The sequence below is a fragment of the Centropristis striata genome, chromosome 23 (assembly GCF_030273125.1).
Source record: "Centropristis striata isolate RG_2023a ecotype Rhode Island chromosome 23, C.striata_1.0, whole genome shotgun sequence".
NCBI lineage: Eukaryota > Metazoa > Chordata > Actinopteri > Perciformes > Serranidae > Centropristis > Centropristis striata.
In genome coordinates this window covers 7,897,972-7,914,015 of record NC_081539.1, presented here as the reverse complement: position 1 = coordinate 7,914,015, position 16,044 = coordinate 7,897,972, and positions in this window count along the sequence as shown.

The window sequence follows — 16,044 nt, the reverse complement described above, 5'->3', positions numbered from 1 at the left end:
GCCACACTATAAGCCGTCTGCTTTGGTTTGATGTTTAAATTCTTAGGTATATATCCAAAGCATTATTTCTCTGAAATAAAGTAAAATTGAAATCTAAAACTTTGTCACACGATAAAATAGACATCAAGGAGTTCATTTTTAGTGTTAAATTAATTTCGACCAAAAATGTAGTTACTGCAGTTAGGCTTTTTAGGGCAGACACATAGAGACAGACAGCCATCCACGCTTTCATTGACTCCTATCCTATGGGCAATTTAGCGGGGGCAAGCCGCAGGACTTGGTGAGAACCCACGCTGACACTGGGAGAACATGCAAACTCCACACGGAACAGCTGCAAACCAGATTCGAACCTGAGGGCAAAAGTGCTAACCGCTACACAAATAACTCAACTACTGAATAGACTCCTATGAATTTTTAACAGATATTTGTCCCCAGATGATGGACTGCACTGCCTTTGGTGATCCTCTAGCGCCACCGCACAATTATTACATATGTGGAATTTAATACAAGCATTCATGTCCCCCCTCAGGATGGACTGAAATATCTTAATCGCTTGACTTTTTATCTAGTGCCACTATCACGTCCAAATGATTTGATACATGATCAATAAATATACGATTTGCCTCAGGTGCACTTTGTGTTTAGAGCTAATAACAAAAGAAAGAATGCATGATTCAATCCTGGTAGACACCAACATGCATGTACATTGGGGCAACTGTTGTGTGTTATGCAAACTAGTGCAGTATAGGAAGTATGTATTCGTATAGTGGGAGATGAAGAAGAATTTTCAATTATGGCCAAATGAGGTTGTGTGTGAAAGTGGGATGTCCAATGAGGTGTAATACTCTTGTGTAGTGTTAATATACAAAGTGTATATTGGGTAATACATGGATGTACATTGAGATATAAAAAGACACAGAAATAGTTATTTCAAGAAAAGAAACTTAGTCATTCAACATGGTTAGACATATATACAGACACAGATATAGGAGGGAATACGTTTACATGCAGCACAAACAGATGGATGTGAATAATGTGAGTAAGGGTTATTAGGTGTGCTGTGGAATGTGTAGATTGATTGATAACTATTGTGTTTCATATATTGTGGCTGTGCAGACCACAACATCTGCAACTCCATAAAACACTTACTTTTCATAAGGTACCACACCATCCAGCACATACACATTGAACATTGATATTCGCTGGAAACTATTCTAATATTACTGGAAAATCGAACCTTGTAGCTCACTTTAAAACTCCTAAAGATAGGTAGGCTAAATAGACTTACAGATGAGATGAGTCAGGGTGGAAATCCAGAGTGAATTGTGTTACTGACCAGGTGTAGGCCTATCACACAATGGGGCGGAGCTCCCCTAAAAGGCGTCCGATCGGAAACAGTGCAATGCTGCAACACGTCCTACGTAAATAATGATATTTTGAAAAATGAATTCAAAAATCTTCAAAATCGAGGATGCACACCTCTGTGCCATGCACAAGCCACATACTAAATCTTCGGTCAGTCTGACTAACGGTCAGCGAGATATTTGACTTAGCATTAGCATTTAGCTCAAAACACTGCATGCCTTTATGCAGCAAGATGTGACTCTTCTGTGTGGAGTTTGCATGTTCTTCCCATGTCAGTGTGGGTTCTCTCCGGTTCCTCCGGCTTCCTCCCACAGTCCAAAAACATGCAGCTTATAGGTTTAATTGGTGACTCTAAATATGCCCGTAGGAGTGAATGAGAGAATGAATGATTTTGTCTCTATGTGTTAGCCCTGTGGTAATGACCTGACCCGCGTTCAGATAAGCAGTTAAGTAGAATTAATGAATGAATTAATGTTTTTAGCTGTTGCAGTTTATGCATCAATTTTCCATGTCTGCTTGCAAAATGTAAAGATATGAGTGTTGGTGTGTAGCTTCAATGCTAATGCAATAAGTTCTTAAACTGCAATGCAATATGTTTGTATAATGAATGCATTGTAAGAAGTCCCATATGTTCTCAGAATAAAACAACAGCTAGCCCTCAATACTTGTTAATTCCAACTGTGTGTCTGTAGCACAGCACACTGTACGGCTTACAATATGCTCACGACTTCACAAGTGGACTATCATTTACTTCCACATGCTTCACATTATTCTGAGACTGCTGTTTTCCCCATTAGGGAGATGAATCTATTCACAGATGATTTGCATAAACACCTGTCAGTGCTTTGTCTCCCACTGATACCTAATGAATTTCAAGCATTGACTGTTCTTTGCTGTTCACTTCCCCGTCAGTCACAGGATGTCCTTTCCTGACACGGGAGTGTAGATTTTGTCTCACTTTCTTCTTAAAATTGCATTTGGCAGGTTCAGGAGCATTCATCCTTCTGTTCATTTGATTTTATTTTCGCGTTAATGTGTGCTGTGTCTTTGTTACCACTTCCAACAAATTGGTCTGGAAGATCTATTGATATAACTCTGTCAGTCTGAATCATTTCTCTTAACTGAAATTGGTCTTGATTTATCATAGATGTAAATTTATGTTTTTCCATCACATTACAGAGTTGAATAAACATTTCTATATAGATTCAGTGCTAAAGAAATGTATTAGACCGCCGATTTGTACCACAGCTGTCCTAAATTAACAGCATTAGTAATTACGAAAATCATTTGTTATATTTTTGTAATAGTTAATACAGCAGTATGTAGAAGCTTGTTAACCAAAATGATATTTTTAATGCTAAAATATAATATTATTGTTATCAATGAATTGTCAAATTCACTGTTTTTACATGGAAAAACTGTAAAAACATTATTATTTGTTGGTTAAGAGTCAGATTATTGTTATTTCCTTGTATTCCTGAACAGAAAAAAATCAGTTTTAGTGGTTGAATGTTATTAATTTCTGACTTCTCAGAGAAGCCCAGTGAGCATGCTCAAATGGGAATAAAAAGGTGAATTCAATTTATTTGCCAAATAAATAACAATAGAATATAATTCTTTATTGTCATTGCACAGAGTACAACGAAATTGGAAAAGAAAAAAAAAATAGTGTTCTAACAAAATACAAGACAATATTAAACATACATGTCCAACTATTCACAGACATTCACAGACAGCCTCCCTATTATCCCCACATACATTCACATACATTCTCCAGTGCATGTTTTAAAATGACAGTGAGGTAGAATGAGAAAAGTGCATGAAGTGCAAACAGTCCAACACTCAGAGGGGCTCAGTTTTATTTTATCTGCTTGTTTTCAATGTTTTAATTTTTATATTTGAATGTCATTTTTATAAGTCTCTTTCTAATGATTATAATGTTTTATTATTTATATTATTTATTATTATCATGTGGAATTTATTGGCTTTAAAATACCATACATTCTGCCCCCTTTGGCATCTAATTTGCATTTCCATATCTTAAGAAAACGCATTGGGTTTTTATGTCCGCAGCATATAGTTAAACCTATGTGAGTGCACCATGGAGACCAAGGATTGTGAGGTCTCGACGGTGATGAGTTGGTTGCTGCCTCACATAGTTTGTTATAAATACTGCCTGAGACTGACTGGCTATAGGAGCCATGCATCACCTGGGCAGATAGGCCAGTAAAGCGATGATGCGTGTGTCCTTGGCATTGGGGGGTGAGAAGGGCTCATAGCTTTTATCTCTGGCAAGCATCAGCAGAGAATAGCCATCACAAGGTCAGCCTTGAAGGTGAAACATCAGTGGAACGCTTTGCTATCATAATTCATTTAGTCGACGTACTATAAGTGGCAGTGAGGCATTTGTACAATTTGATAAACTGAATTTTACAGTTAATAACATTTGCTGTGAGGTATTTGAAAGCTTCCTTCATGATTTCTGAATGATTCTGCAAAATGCTTCAGTGGTGGAGGAGGGGGAAAAAAAGGCATCACGGCTCAACAGTGTTTCTAGCAGAGCTGCTGGATATTACTGGCTTTTTAATGTTGACCTCATGCATATTTGGAACATGTTTTTCAAGAAGGACTGAGTTAAGGAAATTGTTTGCATTCTCATTCAGCCTCCATTGCTCACCCACTTCTATCACCTCCCAAGGTGTTTCTGTTAGAGGCTGAAGTGTTTCCTTCAAAATAAGTGCTCTTCTTTGATGTAGTGGGAGATTTGAAAGCACATTTTTTAAATAAATGTATGATTATATTCATCCTTATCAGAGTTTGATCCACCTATCGTGGTGGATAATGCCAGTATCATCTCATTATTTTTTGTCCATTATAAAATAATTATTTAGCAGCAGTGACAGCATGTGGCTGCTATCGTTTCACCTCGTGTGAAGCTGAGATCCAAATGAAGGTCAAGTTTGAAGATGGGTGTGGTCTGATCCAGGGTGCCAGAAATAGAGAGTTAGGAAGTAGGGAAGGGGCCGTTTGCCGCAGACTTTATGCCTCTTTATACCCACCGTATGATCCAATAGTCTTGAAAGCTCTTTGGTCTGTCAACTCTGTGTACCTAAACCAGGCGGCAACCTCCGGGTCTGAGCAGGGAGGCAAACCAGGAAGTGCCTTAAGCTGCATTCTACTGAAAATTCCAACAGGGGGTGCAGACGGCGGCTGCAGAAGCATTTAGGTCCATTAATTTCAAAATGAGAAAACTTCTCATTTGAATTCTTAACTCACAAATTCATTTTAGGACAACACTATGGTCTCAATCGCTAGTAAAAAAACGTCTTCAAGACAATTTAATGTTAATAGTTCAAATATAATAATAGTTCAAATAATGGCCCCGTAATCAAGAGAGAAGCAGAACAATGCGCATCCACGGCAATGTGTCAATAAAATTATATATAATGTTATATAGATATAAAAAAGGACGTTTACCGGTTTGGTCTCATAATTTTGACCCTTTCACACTGTATTTTTCACTTAATGACAGTTTATTTGGACGTTTTTTTTTCAGTAAAAATGTCTTGTTAATAAAATAAAATACCCTCCAGAATAAACTAAAAAGAGTTAAACCCATGACACTTTGCTTACATTCCATTGTGAGAAGTGACACTTTAATTATATTTTGCCAAATTGAATTGAGTCCATTTTACATATATAGAGATTTAATACTTTTACTCAAAATATTACACCTGGTGAAAATAAATCTTTACAGCTGTGAGACAAGCATATTAATCATAACTGCAAAATATTCACTGTAAACATATTTTTTATTTTCTATTATGTAAAATGTATGTCCATAGTAAATAAAGCATTGTTAATATATGGTTATATTTAGGCAGCAACAACACTTATGGTTGGAAAACATCACGATTATAGTGACTTTGGTACATCCAATTAAAATCACTTGATTAAAAAAATAATAATGACAAAGATTGTGTTGATGGATAAATATAAAAAAAGGTCCAAGCATCAGAAATGATGCTGTAGGCAAATATATTTTGCAAATTTGCTGCACTTGGGTGAGAAAATGTGGGAAGAAGGTAAATTAAATTAGAATCAGACTCCTCAATCTGTAAACAGGAGACCCCAAATTAATATTCCTATCTATAATATTTGTTGTGGCAGCAAGGAAATACAGGATGTCAAAGGTCTAATGGATTAAAGCAACAAAAAAAAAACCCAAACCAAACAACAACAAAAATCCTTGCAGCTGAGAATAATAAAGAACAAAAAAGACAAACTCGAAAAGCACTCCACAGACCTTCTTCGAGGCCGTGCCCTATCTTGCATTGTGAACAAAAATAAGAAATACTTCTGTTTATCTGCCCCGCGTTTCAGATCCACTCAAAAATTTGAAGGGTCTTCCTTGGCCCTTGCACAGGGGCGCAGATGGGATTTTTGAACTGTGGGTGACAAAGCTCACCAAATGATTTCAACTCAACTAGTTATTTTTCCACTCCATGCCTTAACCAATATAGGTTTTATTTAAGCATTTTTAAACGAACTGTAGTCTAAACAACAACCAACATATTTGCATGAAAGAAGTTTGTACATGAAATTCCTAGTGCAGCAAAAGAAATTTACTGACTTGAAGCTGACTCAATGAAGGACACAAAAACATCTCTCCTCCTTTCATTACCCTGAACACACTGCTGGACCTTGTCTTGTCTGTCAGGATTTTCTGAGACTATAATGGGCGGACCCAAACAAAGTGCGGGTGTCTGGGGGCATGCTCCCCCAGAGAACATTTTTGCCCTAAAAGCCTAAATTTTGTGCCTCTCGCACATTCTGATGCCACTATTCTATCTTAATCATTGCATATTTTTATGAATTATTGTAAAGGAGAATAAGGGTTCTTCTATGTTTCATTTAAGGCGTCATATTTTGACAGTATTTTTTGCAAATTATGTGGTGGATTCTGCTAACACATCCATGTGCTCTTTTTTTGAAAGCTACATGTGTTTGCTTTTATTTTGAAGGCGGGTCTAACACGCTCATTACATTACATTACATGTCATTTAGCAGACGCTTTTGTCCAAAGCGACTTACAATAAGTGCGTTCAACCTGATGGTACTAGACTTAGACCACAGGAATCAAGTAAGTACATAACTTTAAGAGCCAACTGTAATTGCTACAGGAGTGTTATATGTTAAAGAAGAAAAGAAGAGAAAAGAAGAAGAGCATTAAAATATATATATATATATATATATATATATATATATATATATATATATATATATATATACGCTCTTACCGTAACGCCTTATGGTGTGTTATAATAACACTGAAAGTCGGAACTTGGAGTTCGCAACAACGTTAAAAATTCTGACATTCGTGTAGACCTTGAACGCACCACTAGCTGACAGACTCTCTATGTGCACTGCAATGTAAATAGTCTAACTAACGGAGCATTAATCCTGTATTTTACCGGCTATGTTTGTCGATGAAAGTGGGGGGGGCGGATCGGGATCACAATGAATCTTAGGGGGACATATCCCCCCCGTCCCTAGTGCCATCTGCCCATGCATGCTTCACCCTCCACCAGGTTTCATAAATATCAGGACCTATATTTTTTCCATACTTCTGCTGATAAACAAACAAACAAACATACATACATACTGAACCAAAACCACAAGGTAATAAAAGGTAATAAAATCAAGTGACTTTCCTGTGAAAATGAACCGCTGCCACACAAGTTTCTCAAATGGATCACCGTTTGATCTAACTGAAGAAGCACAGTAGGGTCGAATTAGAGGGGCACAAGGAAGGTGACGGTATTTGGCACAGACTCCATGTTTGCTTAGCGGTGTAGTCAAACAGGCTCGAAAGACAGCAGATGGCCAAACAATAACCAGAAGCAAAATGTGCGGTCCTAAGAGGGATGGGATGAAAGTTGTTGGAGGAGTTGGCATTCAGTAGCTCCCCTTCGACAGCGCCTCGCCTTTTTTGATGTGTTCTTCCCCGTGGCTGTGGTCATTCTAAACCAATAAATCATGGTGACAATAAATGCTGTGACATCTGCCACACAGCATCTGATGGCTGACAAAAGTCATCTGTACCCTTGATCTGTGAAGGGAGAAGACAAAAATAATGTGCAGCAGAGAGCCAATGAAATGTGCCACCCACATGTGTGCTGCAGCCAATATTGGCAGATCAGTTGGTAAATTAGCGCAAATTGAATCGCCATTTCTACCCTCAATTAGTGATGTCACTACTGCTCAGTTGTGACCTTGACAATTAGGCTGATGATTATGAAGGCACACATCAAAACATATCCCCAGAATTTTAACATAAATGCCCATAAAATACATCTTTTCTTTTGTTCATGCATGTCTTATTTCTTTATTGGTATGTGCAAAATCACACCCAGCATTTTCCATTTTAATCTTATTCTGAATTTATGAATTTATACTATTCACAAAAAACAGCATTTAAAGATAAGATAAGATAAGATAATGAAGGCACACATGATAACATATCCCCAGAATTTTAACATAAATGCCCATAAAATACTTTTTTTTTTGTTCATGCATGCCTTATTTATTTATTGGTATGTGCAAAATCACACCCAGCATTTTCCATTTTAATCTAATTCTGAACTCATACTATTCACAAAAAACAGCATTTAAAGATAAGATAAGATAAGTTATGACTTATTTATTCCAAAGTGGGAACATTTTGTTGTCACTGCAGCTCAAGATACAGACACATAGATATATAAGACAGAATAAGGAATATAAAAAATAAGACATATACATACATTATAAACACATTATATACACTATAAACATACATTTCTATGCTATTTGGCATTTATTATTAAAATATATTCTTTGTGTTTGTTTTCCTGAGAGTACTTTGCATTTTTACAGATATTGCACATTGGAGAAAATATATTTTAGCATGTTAAATAGGTTAAATAGGAGAAATAGGCTGGTGCATGTACATTAATGAATAAATATATTTAAATATGAAAGTGGTATATCACATATAAAATATAGAAAAAATACAGAAGGCATAATACAGTGATGGAAAAAATGATTAGACCAATTCTTGTTTTCTTCAGTCTATTGTTCACTTTAATGCCTGGTACAACTAAAGGAACATTTGTTTGGACAAATATAATGATAACAACAAAAAAAGCTGATAAGAGTTAATTTAAGAGCTGCTATCTAGACATTTTCCATGGTTTTCTTGATAATAGAATAATTAAAAAATAATAGATAATTACCAAAATCATTATCAAGACCATTTAGCTATTAACTATTGGACATTCATTCATCATCTTTGACCGCTCAGGTAACCAGTAATTAATTTAATTTAATAGCTGTATCTATATATCTAGACATTTTGCATGTTTTTTTGGTTATTATCAAGAAAACCACAGAAAATGAATATTTTATTTGTCCATAAAAATGTACCTTGGCATTAAAATGAACAAGAAATTGAACAAAAAGGGTGTACACATTTTTTTTCCATGGCTATATAGGCATAAAGTGGTCGGATGTAAACAGAGAAGTGCAAATAAACCAGTAAATTGACCTGGTGGGTAGATCATTTCTCTTTTGTCATAGAGTTGTCACCATTACATGTTGTGTAGACGCAGCACAGAGCAACGAGTCCATGATGAGGCTCGCAGGCACAGAGGGAACAGATGGGGTTGAGGAAACACCTGGGCGTGGGGTTACACATTGTAAAGCCACCATGTGTAAAGCCAGACTGTGGCACAGAAATAGGAAGACTACGAGGGATATGAAGGAGCCGTCACGATGCACGGCTCAGCGTCTGTGTTTACACGCGCATATATTTCTTTGTTCTCGTCTGCTTACTGGAATAACCTCGCTGTGGGTTTGAACTATAATCATTATGACTCACATAAGCTCGAGCTGCAGTTAAACCAAGTGAAAATATTGTTATCGATATTTAACGTGTACTTAAGAAGATACACAAACTAGAACTTGAACAAGGCTATGGATTCATCCCAAACTGCACAGATTTGTGTCAGGTTTGTTGTTTTTTTCCCATGTATTTAGAGCTGAATTTAACATGTTTTTGCTTATGCTGTCAAACGTATAAACAAAGTCGACTATAAGCATCCAACCAATCAATTATTTATTCATTTAAATGAACTCAAATTCAAAGAAATGGTGGATTTCAAAACAGCACAGTTTATGTTCAAAATTAACAACAACATGCTGACTGACTGTATTCAGAAAATGTTCAATCTAAGACAAAGCCATTATAATTACAGAGTATATTTATAAAGTTAAAAACCAGAACCAACACCAAATCACGATGCACCGCGGTAACAGCTGTTCATTTATGGAACAAATTGGAGAAAGAGTTGAAAACTTGCAATACCATTAACTTATTCAAAAAAATTACTTAAAAATAGGATGATTCATTTATATAAGTTAGAGTAATGAGTAATAAGCTTCTTTCTTTTCTCTCTTTTGTGACTGCTTATTTATTTTGTTGATAAATAACAGATTTGTTTACATGTTGTTTACTTTGATCAATGTTTTTTTTTCTGGTTTGTTGCTTCTGTTTTGATCACATATTGATGACGTATTGACTGAAATGAACAGATACGAAATGAAACCAAACTTAACATGTTCATTGTTAAAATAAACATTCTGGTGCTGTAGTAAAAATATTGGTATCACATGAAACTAAAAGATGTTAGGAATCCACTGGCACCGACCATTTATGTCATATATTGTCATATCTTGTCAGTTAGGGCGCTAAATAACAATAAAAGCGAAATCTTACCAATGAAAAAAATACACTGCCATTTTCAAAGGGGTTCCTTGACCTTTAACCTTGATATATCTTTATGAAAAATGTTTTTATGGGTTCCCACCGGCTCTCCTTTATAGACAAATATCCACTTTTACAAGCTTCTGTCTTGAAATGGAAAAAAAATCAATTAATCACAATGGTTCACAGCAAACTGTGCAATTAATTTGTATTTTTTAAAATTTTATATCTATTAATAGCCCCTGCTTAGTCTCTGGTTGAGTATATATTAGGGGTGCATGGATAACTTTAATATGTTTTTATATTCTTTAATTTAAACATTGGATCGACATCTTGAGTTTGTTTGAGTTTTGTTTACTTCATTTGACCAAATAAATTGAAGAAAATACGTATTCTTTTGAAACATGATCAGGTCCAGGAATTAAAACCATGGTAACGATCCGAATTGTGAGTTTTGTGATCCATTGCATCCCTAGTATATATTGTTTTACTGATTTATTAATATAAACAGCAACAGCTGCATAAAATATACAGTGCTAAACAAATTTATTTGAGCACAGTTTTATGCCACAGCTGTCCTAAATGAACAGCATTAGTAATCATTTTTTATGTTTCTGTAATGGTTAATACAGCAGTATGTAGAAGCTCTTTCACAGAAATGATATTTTTTATGCTAAAATATAATTATTTTTGCTATCCATGAATTTTAAAATGTACTGTTTTTACAAAAAAACTGTCAAACTAGTAAAGCACATTAACATTTCTTGATTAAGATGTCAAATTATAGTTATTTCCTTGTATTCCTGAACAAGAATGAGTTTTAGTGGTTAGATGGTCTGCCTGATTCATTTCTGACTTCTCACATCTGGCTATAAAAAGGTGAATTCAGTTTGTTATTTGCCAAATAAATAAAAATTTTAGTTTAAAACAAGCTTTTGAAAGATTTGTAAAATATTTATGTTATCCGTTTTTATGACTATTAAAGTGGTCTAATAAATGTGTTCTGCACTGCATATGAAAACAGCTTGACCTTACTTGAATTGTATGGCCCAAAGCTGATTTCAGTGAATGTCAATGGTAGCTACGGGCGTTGTTGGTATTAACTGGCTGCTAGTACTTCTATAGAAATTTTATAAAGCTACATCTGAGACAGCTAGCTTTTTTAATAGCAACAATAGGTGTAAGTAATGAGATTCAACATGGTTTCTGTAATGTAAATTTATACAGCAGTATGTAGAAGCTCTTTAACTGAAATTATATTTTAATGCTAAAATATAATTATCATTGTTATCCATGAATTTTTAAATTTACTATTTTACAAAAACAATCCATCAAAATAGTAAAACACGTTTTTTTTTTTTCTTAATTAAAATGTCAAATTATAGTTATTTATTTGCATTCCTGAGCAGAAACATTAGTTTTAGTGGATGGATGTTATTAATTTCTCAGAAAAGCCCAGTGAGCCAGCCCAAATCTTGCTATAAAAAGGTGAATTCAGTTTGTTATTTGCCAAATAACTAACAATAACATTTTAGTTTGAAATAAGCTGTTGAATTGTATGGCCCAAAGCTGATTTCAGTGAATGTCAATGGTAGTTACGGGCGTTGTTGGTATTAACTGGCTGTTCTTCTATAGAAATTTTACAAAGCTACATCTGAGACAGCTAGCTTTTTTGATGGCAACAATATTATTGATTGATTGAGGTGTAAGTAATGAGATTCAACATGGTTTCTGTAATGTAAATGTATAGAGCAGTATGTAGAAGCTCTTTAACTGGAATTATATTTTTAATGCTAAGCCCAGTGAGCCGGCTCAAATCTTGCTATAAAAAGGTGAATTCAGTTTGTTATTTGCCAAATAACTAACAATAACATTTTAGTTTCAAATAAGCTGTTGACTTGAATTATATGGCCCAAAGGTGATTTCAGTGAATGTCAATGGTAGCTATGGTAGCGTGTTGGTGTTAACTTATGGCAACAATAGGTGGAAGTAATAAGATTCAACATGGTTTCTGTAATGGTTAATACACCAGTATGTGGAAGCTCTTTAACTGAAATGATATTTTTAATGCTAAAATATAATTATTATTGCTATCCATGAATTAAAAATATTACTGTTTTACAAATACAATCCGTCAAAATAGTAAAACACTTTTCTTGATTCAGATGTCAAATTATAGTTATTTATTTGCGTTCCTGAGCAGAAAAAATAGTTTTAGTGGTTGGCCGAAAGCTGATTTCAATGAACGTCAATGGTAGCTACGAGCATTGTTGGTGTTAACTTATGGCAACAATAGGTGGAAGTAATAAGATTCAACAGCATGAAGTTATGCTGAGATCTATTGTGAGATATAAGTCAACTCCTCATGTATAATTCACAAATATTTCCTTGTCTTCATTGCTGTTTTAATCATGAGAACATTTATATTTTGCTGACAAAAAAAAAGGAACACGCACTGCTGTATTAACACCGCCTTCGAAAAGTCTGATGAATTTACGCATAGTTTTATAAAGTAGCAGTTCCGTGCCATTACATTCACCTCGGTGCCATCCATCAATAATGTCAGGCATTACTGGACCAATTTATTAAAAGGATCTGTATTCAAAATGCTTTGCAAACCAAGATAAAATATGTCACTTCCATTGAGCACAGTGATACATCATAAAAGCTGTCGGAATACAGTGTTCATTTAGAGAAGAGTTACTGTACAAAGTGTTAAAACCGGCCCTGGACTTTAGGGAACAATTCATTAATGCTGCCTGGTCAATTTCTCACCTTTCCTGTTGATTTGCTTAAAAGCTGCTTCTCTTCTCTAACTCCTGAGGCACATCGCTGATTACTCATACGAGCAATTTCACAAGATTCCTACACAGCAAAATCTGTAGTGTTGTTTTTTCAATGTTAATAATTAAATGATTTTGGAGTTGTTTTAAAACTTGTAGTGATCAAAAAGCGAGTTACATGTTAACACCTGAGTTAGATTCACTTCAGCTGGAGTTGATTTTCAGGTTTGTGACTTGTATGTTCGGCTAAAGACAGAACGCACTTTTAATGTATCGTAAAACAAAACAATGAATGTTAGTTATCACATTAGTGAAAGGAAATAACACAATGAATGTTAACAATTGACACTGACAGTGAAGGGGATTAAAACACGATTTTAAAAGTTAAAATACACTTTAATGTGTCATAAAATAACACGATGTATGTTAAAAATTAACACTCAAAGTGAAAAGGAAAAACACGATTTTCTAACTGCACTTATGTGGTGTCATAAACTTTAAATTTAACACTATTAAAGCAGGGGTGTCAAACTCTGGCCCGCGGGCCAAATTTGGCCCGCAGTGTAAAGTGTATTGGCCCGTGAACCAATATCAAATTATTATATTATCATTGTACTATAAAAGCTGACCCGCCGGTATTATACGGCGCATTTACCGCTAATACCAGATTTATTATTGTTATTTTATTTTTAAATGTATTAACCTGTTGAAAAACTTTATTTTGATATTTAAATCAGAAGGATGCAAATAGCAAAGGCTTACGATTTTTATTTAATTTTTATTTAATAAATGAATGACATTGATGTGTTTTTTATTTGAAATTTGATTTGCATGTCTGCACTATTTAGTTATATATTGTATGTTTATAAGCGTTGCTGGTTCCATATTTAATGTTAAAGCAAAACATGTTTGGTATATATTAAAAGGTTTATTTGTTCAATGTTGGCCCGCGATTTTATTCAAGGTTAAAATTTTGGCTCATTGTGTATTTGAGTTTGACACCCCTGGGTTAAAGAGTTAAAATATTAACACTTTTCAAAATGTAATTTTAACTCAGAATCTGTGAGACCTATATAAACGCAGAAAAAGTGTTAAATTTAACACTCTGTGAGTTGAATTAACACTCCTGATTTTGCTGTGTGTAAGAGGATGTGGAGAATAGAAATTGGTGGCGGTGATGCTATCCCATGGGGCCGCGGGACAAAAGTGGGATAGGTCTTGGCTGTCAAGGGACCAGTGGCATTTGATATTTCTGTCTGCATCGTGAGAGTTGAAACTAAACAGACTGTGTCCCACGACTTGGAAGAGTTCTCGACTCAAACAAACAAAGCATTAATTTACATGTATTAATATTAAGTAAAAGTGTTGGTTTCTTAACAAGGCTAGCAGCGTGCGCTAGGTGTTTATCACAGAGATGATGATACAGAAGTTCATTGTTAAGAGGTTACTTCTTGATCTTGCCACATGTCTTTTAAATGTATATTTATGAGGACCCCTGGCACTTGAAAGCAAGCCAACTCAGGCCCCAAGCACGTAATTCCCCCTTAATTAATGTATTTATTCAACAGCATGTTCAAGCTTTGGTGTGCCCTCTCTTTTCAAACTGCCCTTTTTGAAGATGTTGTTATGCACTTAATAGCTAAGATGCACATTGTTTTTATTTCTGTTCCAGAGATAATAACAGTGCCTATTTCCATTTTGCAAGGACAGAGAAGAACATGTGATTTTAGATATACATAAATAGAGACTTAAATTAAGAGCCAGAAATAAATATGTGCAAAGGAGGAAAAAGAAACAGCTTTCTTGTGGGAATCAGAAATGGAGCGTGAAGCTTATGAAACAGCAATGCCACAGGCTCATACAATTATCTTTCAATTCCCATGGCAAGCAGTGTTATTGTTCCAACAATATTTTCTGCTGAAAGTTTTCTGTGAAATTGTTACCAATTTACTAGAGGATCTATTGCATCAGGGCTGAGCATGTATTGTTAATAGCAAAGCATTTTGCGGGGCGGAAGTCGCCTCGAGTCGACAAAAGGTCGGCCTGCTGAGATACTGTGAATGAAACAGTTCACCTGTTAGACTAGAAACTGGTCTGACTGTGCATCTAATTTTCAGACATCACATAGCAGAATAATGCACTGTGAAATACTGCTAAAAGCAATTACATGTTTTTGCATCACTTCATGGTGTTTGTTAACTCAAAGGTTCCCAACCTTTTTTTTTTTTTGTTTGAGTTTATTGTGTCCTGCAGGCCTGTCAGGTGAACTCAAGTAACCCTTCATTAACTACAACAACAGGCAGGCTCCTCATTGCATTTCATTTTAAACTGGATGTTATCCAACACTATTTATAGCATTGGGTGTTGAAGCAGCCATTTTTTCCCTGCACATTTGAACTGTCAGTGTCAGTCTAGTCAAGTTTTCATTCAGACTTTCAGTCATGGAAAAAGTTATTAGACCACCATTTTTCTTCAGTTTCTTGTTCATTTTAATGCCTGGTACAACTAAAGGTATGTATAATGAAAAATAATAGCTCAAAAGACTTTAATTTAACCCTCTGGAGTCCATCTATTTATTGAAAATACTCATGTTACACTGTTTTTTTTACAGTACTAACTTTATTTATATATGATATGTAGACAAGCTGAGAAAGCCAGTTGAAAGTTCAATCATAGGAGCTTTCACAGTGTGCCATTTATGTTTCTAGACCTTTTTTAAAATGGAATTTATTTCTACAATGAAAACTATTACTATTTTTAATTTACGTGCAAATAGACTGTTTTGTAGTTTAATCATTTATCATTTTTCAGTTTTTTTGTGTGTATAAATGGTTAAAAAAAAGGAAAAAAAAAGGTACATTTCTATAGAAACTTGTGTCTTTTGTTTGTATTTTTGGTTCCTGGCAGCTTTACACTTTGTTAATTAAAATAAAATGAAAAATCTGACTGATAGCCAAGTTTGTGTGGAGAAAAAGGAGCCATGCATTTGATTTAAGAACAGACTGAAAGATGAAACAGAGATAGAAACAGAGATAGAAACGAATGCATAGGAAGTTGACAAATTTCAGCCAAAATCTTCAGAGGTTTAAG